The sequence below is a fragment of the Oenanthe melanoleuca genome, unplaced genomic scaffold, assembly GCF_029582105.1.
Source record: "Oenanthe melanoleuca isolate GR-GAL-2019-014 unplaced genomic scaffold, OMel1.0 S081, whole genome shotgun sequence".
Lineage (NCBI taxonomy): Eukaryota > Metazoa > Chordata > Aves > Passeriformes > Muscicapidae > Oenanthe > Oenanthe melanoleuca.
This window is the reverse complement of record NW_026612730.1, coordinates 1,703-6,758: the sequence shown is the minus strand read 5'-3', so window position 1 is coordinate 6,758 and position 5,056 is coordinate 1,703. Positions and strand designations below refer to the sequence as shown.

The 5,056-nt window shown below is 47.6% G+C and overlaps 1 pseudogene; it reads left to right on the top strand.

Annotated features, from left to right (window-relative positions):
• Positions 1–3,442: 3,442 nt before the first annotated feature.
• Positions 3,443–4,730, top strand: LOC130266546 (feather keratin Cos1-2-like; annotated as a pseudogene).
• Positions 4,731–5,056: the final 326 nt, after the last annotated feature.

Below are 5,056 nucleotides of genomic sequence, written 5' to 3'. Positions count from 1 at the left end.
ATAGGAAGGTCTAGTGCCACTCTTCAGGGAATCTTTGTTCACCCTGGAGTTATTGATGCTGACTTCACGGTCGAATATATGCTATGGTTTCTACGCCTTCTCCCCCTGTCACTATTCCGGCAGGAACTCGAATTGCTCAACTTGTGCCTTTTCATTCATCTGTTCTCAGGGCAGATCAACGAGATCGCAAAGACGGTGGTTTCGGATCCACAGGACCGCCACAAGTCTTTTGGACAATGATATCTCCGATCAGCACCCACAGATGATGTGCACTTTGACCCTCTCAGGTGCCACCCCATCTCAGGTTCAACTCAGAGGTTTGATTGATACCGGGGCAAATGTAACGGTGATTTCTCTTTCTGCTTGGCCTCCCACATGGCCACTGACCCCTCTTGGCCAAGCCATTGCAGGCTTGGGAGGCACAACACAGACCTTCATCAGTCAGAGGCCTGTGCTGATCAAAAATATGGAAGGGCAGACGGCTACAGTCCGACCCTACATCACTGCAGCCCCTATCAACCTCTGGGGACGGGATGTGTTGGCAGCCTGGGGTGTACACATGGAAGCAAATTTTTAATTGGGGTCACTGAAATGAAGGGCAAAAATTATTTTATGATGCCTTTACAGTGGTTGACTGATACCCCTGTTTGGCAGAAATAGTGGCCCCACCAAAATTAGTAGATAGCCCTTTGTCAATTTGTGACCATTTTGGTCATTGATTTGAAGGATGGCATTTCCACAATCCCCTTGTGCCCTGAGGACAGACCAAAATTCATGTTTTTTACAGTGCCTGCAAATTCTGTGGTGGGACAGAGATATCAATTGAAAGTTTTGCCACAGGGTTGCCAATTAGCCTGACACACTGCAGCAGGCTGCAGCAAGCTTTTTACTCACCAGGTATACCGAGTGGATTCTTCCATTGATATCTCTGTGTTTATCAGCACTCCGGATTTACATCCTACAGGTATCATTGGCCAGTTACCTGGGAGGATGAGTCTGGTTTGCAATCGCTGGAAGGCCATGAGACAGGTTCTGCTCAGATAATTGAGCTGAAGGCAGTCACAATGGCATTCCAACAATTTTCTCAGGTACTTTTGAATTTGGTCAAAAAGTTTTTTATATAAACAGAAAAGGGGAGTGGCTGGTGAAGAACCACACAGCCGATTGGGAAAAGTTTTGTATACCTTCAATCACCTTACTGTGCCACAAGATTCTAATAATCTTGTTTTTGTGAGTTATTTCACTTTCTTACAGGCTGCAGATGATACATGCCTGCCTCATCGTTTGGGGAAGTGGGTATGCTTGCATCTCAACAGATACTGGGGTGCACTGCCTGCCTGCAAGGTGTGTCCGCCCTGACCTGCGACATCAGGGACAGAATGCAGCCGAGGCACAGTCTTCAAATGCTGAACAATATGCTGATTACCAGCCAGATGATCCCTCTGCAAGCAGAGGATGAGCATTCATCTGTTTCTTTGGAAATGTTTTAGCTTTAGTACATTGTTAAATGAGCTCTTTTGAAATATATTAAGAAATTATAAGTTTGGAAAATGGTGATGGGTTTTGCTATCAATGTTAGCACTGAGTTTCTCAAAAAGCACCAGATTTCCCTGAGTGCTTCAGGCATCCACAGATCTCCAGAGTGGTGTTTGTTCTCCTCCACGTAGGGCCCCCGTGGAGGACTACAAGCACTTCTTACTTTTCTTTTTTTTTAAAAACTATAAGAGGGACTTGTGGACGCCATTGAAGCCTCAGCATGAAAATGGCTAGGGCTTGAAACTTTTCTCATGCAGGGAAGCTCCCAGGCTGAGACAGTTTCTCTCTCATGCAGAGAAAGTTTTCCCAGGCTGAGACAGTTTCTCAGTTCCAGCCTGAGCCTTTCCCAGGGTGATAACGCTGGGGAAAAATAAAAAGGAATTAATAACAAGATTAACACCTGGGCTTCGATAATAAACAGTTCTCACGGTTTGTGAGAAAGTTTTGTTTTCTTCAATTATCCAATAGACTGCTGTTCTGTTTGTAGTTTGTGGAACACACTATAAGAATATGGTCCGCCGTTCAATAAACCGCTTCTTTAGCCACCTAGCTAGAGGAGTCCGTGTCGTTATTTTAGCGAAATACATCGCGAGTAGCGACAGTCAGGGGTCATCTTATTGTTTCATGTTTATTCAGTAACTAAGGATTGGTACCTCAAAAGTGGCTTTCATTTCAATTTCGTTCATGGTTTCTATATTCCCAGAATCTGAGCATTCATATTTGTAAGATTTTTCCTGTTTTATCTTACGCAACAGGGATCCAGTGAAATGCTGTCCCTGAATCCCAATTCCTTCTGCCTTCTGCCCCAGCTGCCAAACTTCAGCACTTTGACACAAGAGGGAAGGTCCATCACAGTGTGAAAAACAATTGGATGAATAAAATTTCAAACAGCCACAGAGTGGTCCAGGCTTAAGATAGGGGTGAATGTAACTATTAATAACTTAAAGAAAAATGGTATTTGTGGTCCTTCAGCAAAGACGGAATTTGCCCAACCTCCTCCTTGAAAGAGGAGCCGTGTTTTTCCCTTTGGATCCTGAATGATGTGGTGCTGCTTTCCTGGGTAGAATTGCTGGGAACACCTTTTTTTGGACGATCTGGAAGTCCTGCTGCTTGAGCACTAAAAAGAGTCCACAGATCTTGACTTTCCCAGTGCCACCCAGAACATCGATGCTATCACTCAGAGCAAGACAATATCTGTAGCCTGATCCCTTCAGTTCCATCCCCTCATTTGTTGTTGTAAGTTTTGGTGCCCACCTCACTCAGCACCAGTCTGAGTGGTAGCATTGGCCTGGAGAGGAAGAGACTGTGTCCCATCCCAGTGGACAAGTCTAGGAGATAAGGGCTGATGGGTGTGTCTCAAGCACGGAGAGCTGGATGCCCCTGGAGCCAGCCAAGGCTCGTGGGTGTGTTGGGTCTGGCTGAGATGCAGTTCATGTTCCCCACAGCAGCCCTGGCAGGGCTGTGCTCTGTGCTGGGTGTTACAAAGGTGTGGGTAACACTCAGTCCTTTGGCTCCTGCTGAGCAGGGCTCACACAGCATCAGCGCTGTCTCTCAACATTCCTTCCCCATCAGGAGCTGGGGGACGGCAAGATCCTGGGAGTGCATCAGACAGTTGACCCAAATTGAGTAAAAGGGATATTCCATGCCATATGACATGAACTTAAACACAACAGCTAAGCAAAGGAGAAACTAGTCTAGGCATTTGTAATTTGCAATGTTTATCCTCAAGGAACACCACTACATTTGCTCAAGCCCTGCTTCCTGGGATTTGGCCAGGTAGAAATTTCTGGTTGGATGAAAAAAAAAATAAAATAAGTGGCATTTTTCTTTTGTTTCTTCCCATTTACAACTGTGTGCATAATATTTTGGTTATGTATTTGCAAACAGTATTATCTTAAAATTCTAGTAGTTTTTTTCCTATATTCTCTTCCGTTTCACCTCAGAATGGAAGTGATGGAGTGGCTGGATAGTGCAGGCCATCCAACCAAGGTCAACCAAGCACAGCTCGTAATAACAACCAAGGATTGTCAGTAAGAACATGTTGTGAGAAAGTCCAGCGTGTGGCTGAAGCCCTAGAGAGGTAGGGCAGCAATTTTCTGAGAGAAGTGTCCTTGCTGTGTCTGGTGGAGAGAAGCAAAACGCAAGAGAGGGGAAGAGAAGGAAGGAAGTGGAGAAATGGACATGGACTGTTGACCTAATGCTGACCCAGTAGGGAGGAATCAAGACGTATCACGTGCCTGCATGGAATGCCACCAGACCATGATCCCAGCATTCTGCCTCCTCTGACGTGTTTATGTCCTGGAAATTCTTGAGGCTCTCATCCTGGCCCTAAAACTAAAAGGTTTTCAAACACAGAAACCATAAATGAAACAGCAGCAAAGTAGGAAACCAGGACACAGCCCCTACCATTAGCTGGCATGGTGCACATTTGACATGAGCTGGTCACAAAATTATGACTTCCACTAAGATGCCTCTGGGCCTGAGGCAGTGCAGGACTGCTATAAAAGGCAGCCCAAGTCTCTGTGCTCTCATCCACTTCTCTCACCTCCTCCTCCTCAGGAATCAGGTGAGTGGGAAACCTCTTCTCCTCCTGCTGCTGCTGCTGCTGCTTCAAGACCAGCTCTTTCCTGGCTGTAGGTCTCAGCTGACAGGGGCTGTCACAGCCCAGGGCTGGGAGCTGCTTGTGCTGGGAGAGTGCAGGGGAGAGAAGGTCTTGTGCAGACAGAGAGAGGCTGGGACATGGCTCAGGTGGCTCCTGGGCTTTGAGCTGGGCAGTGCAATGTGGGCCAGCAGGTGCCTGGGCTGCAGGGTGTTTGGGTGCAGTGCTGCTCCTCATGTGTCCTCACTTTCTGCTTGTACCTTCCTTCTATCCTAGGTGCTCCTGTGACCCCGAGCCATGTCCTGCAACCCTTGCTGCCAGCCCTGTGGCCCCTGCCCGCTGGCCAACAGCTGCAATGAGTGCTGTGTCAGGCAGTGCCAGAGCTCCCACGTGGCCATTGAGCCGCCTGTTGTGCTGGTGACCCTGCCTGGCCCCATCCTCAGCTCCTTCCCACAGAACACTGCCGTGGGATCCTCCACCTCTGCTGCCATTGGCAACATCCTCAGCTGTGGTGGAGTGCCCATCAGCTCCGGGGGCTTTGACCTCTCCTGCATCACCAGCTGCTATGGTGGCAGCAGATGCCGTCCCTGCTAAATCTGCTGGCAGTGCCCTTGGGAACATTGGGGTCTGGAGTGAAATACCTCAGCACATGGTACTGAAATGAAGACGGATCTTTGGAACGTTGTATATTTAGGCTGTTTGGTTTTTGTTGCTTTATTGTACTATCTATTCTTTCCCTTCCCTCTGTTTCTTCACTCCCACGCAATGCCAGCCCTGTGGGACCTGTTCTTACCTGTGCAGGCCAAGCAGACAGACATCCCTCTGGCATTGTAGTGGCTGCAGTTTGTGCCCTCTGTGAGCCTCCGCATCTTCTTCTTAAACTCAATAAAATTGTTTTTGCATCCAAACTCATGCCTCTAA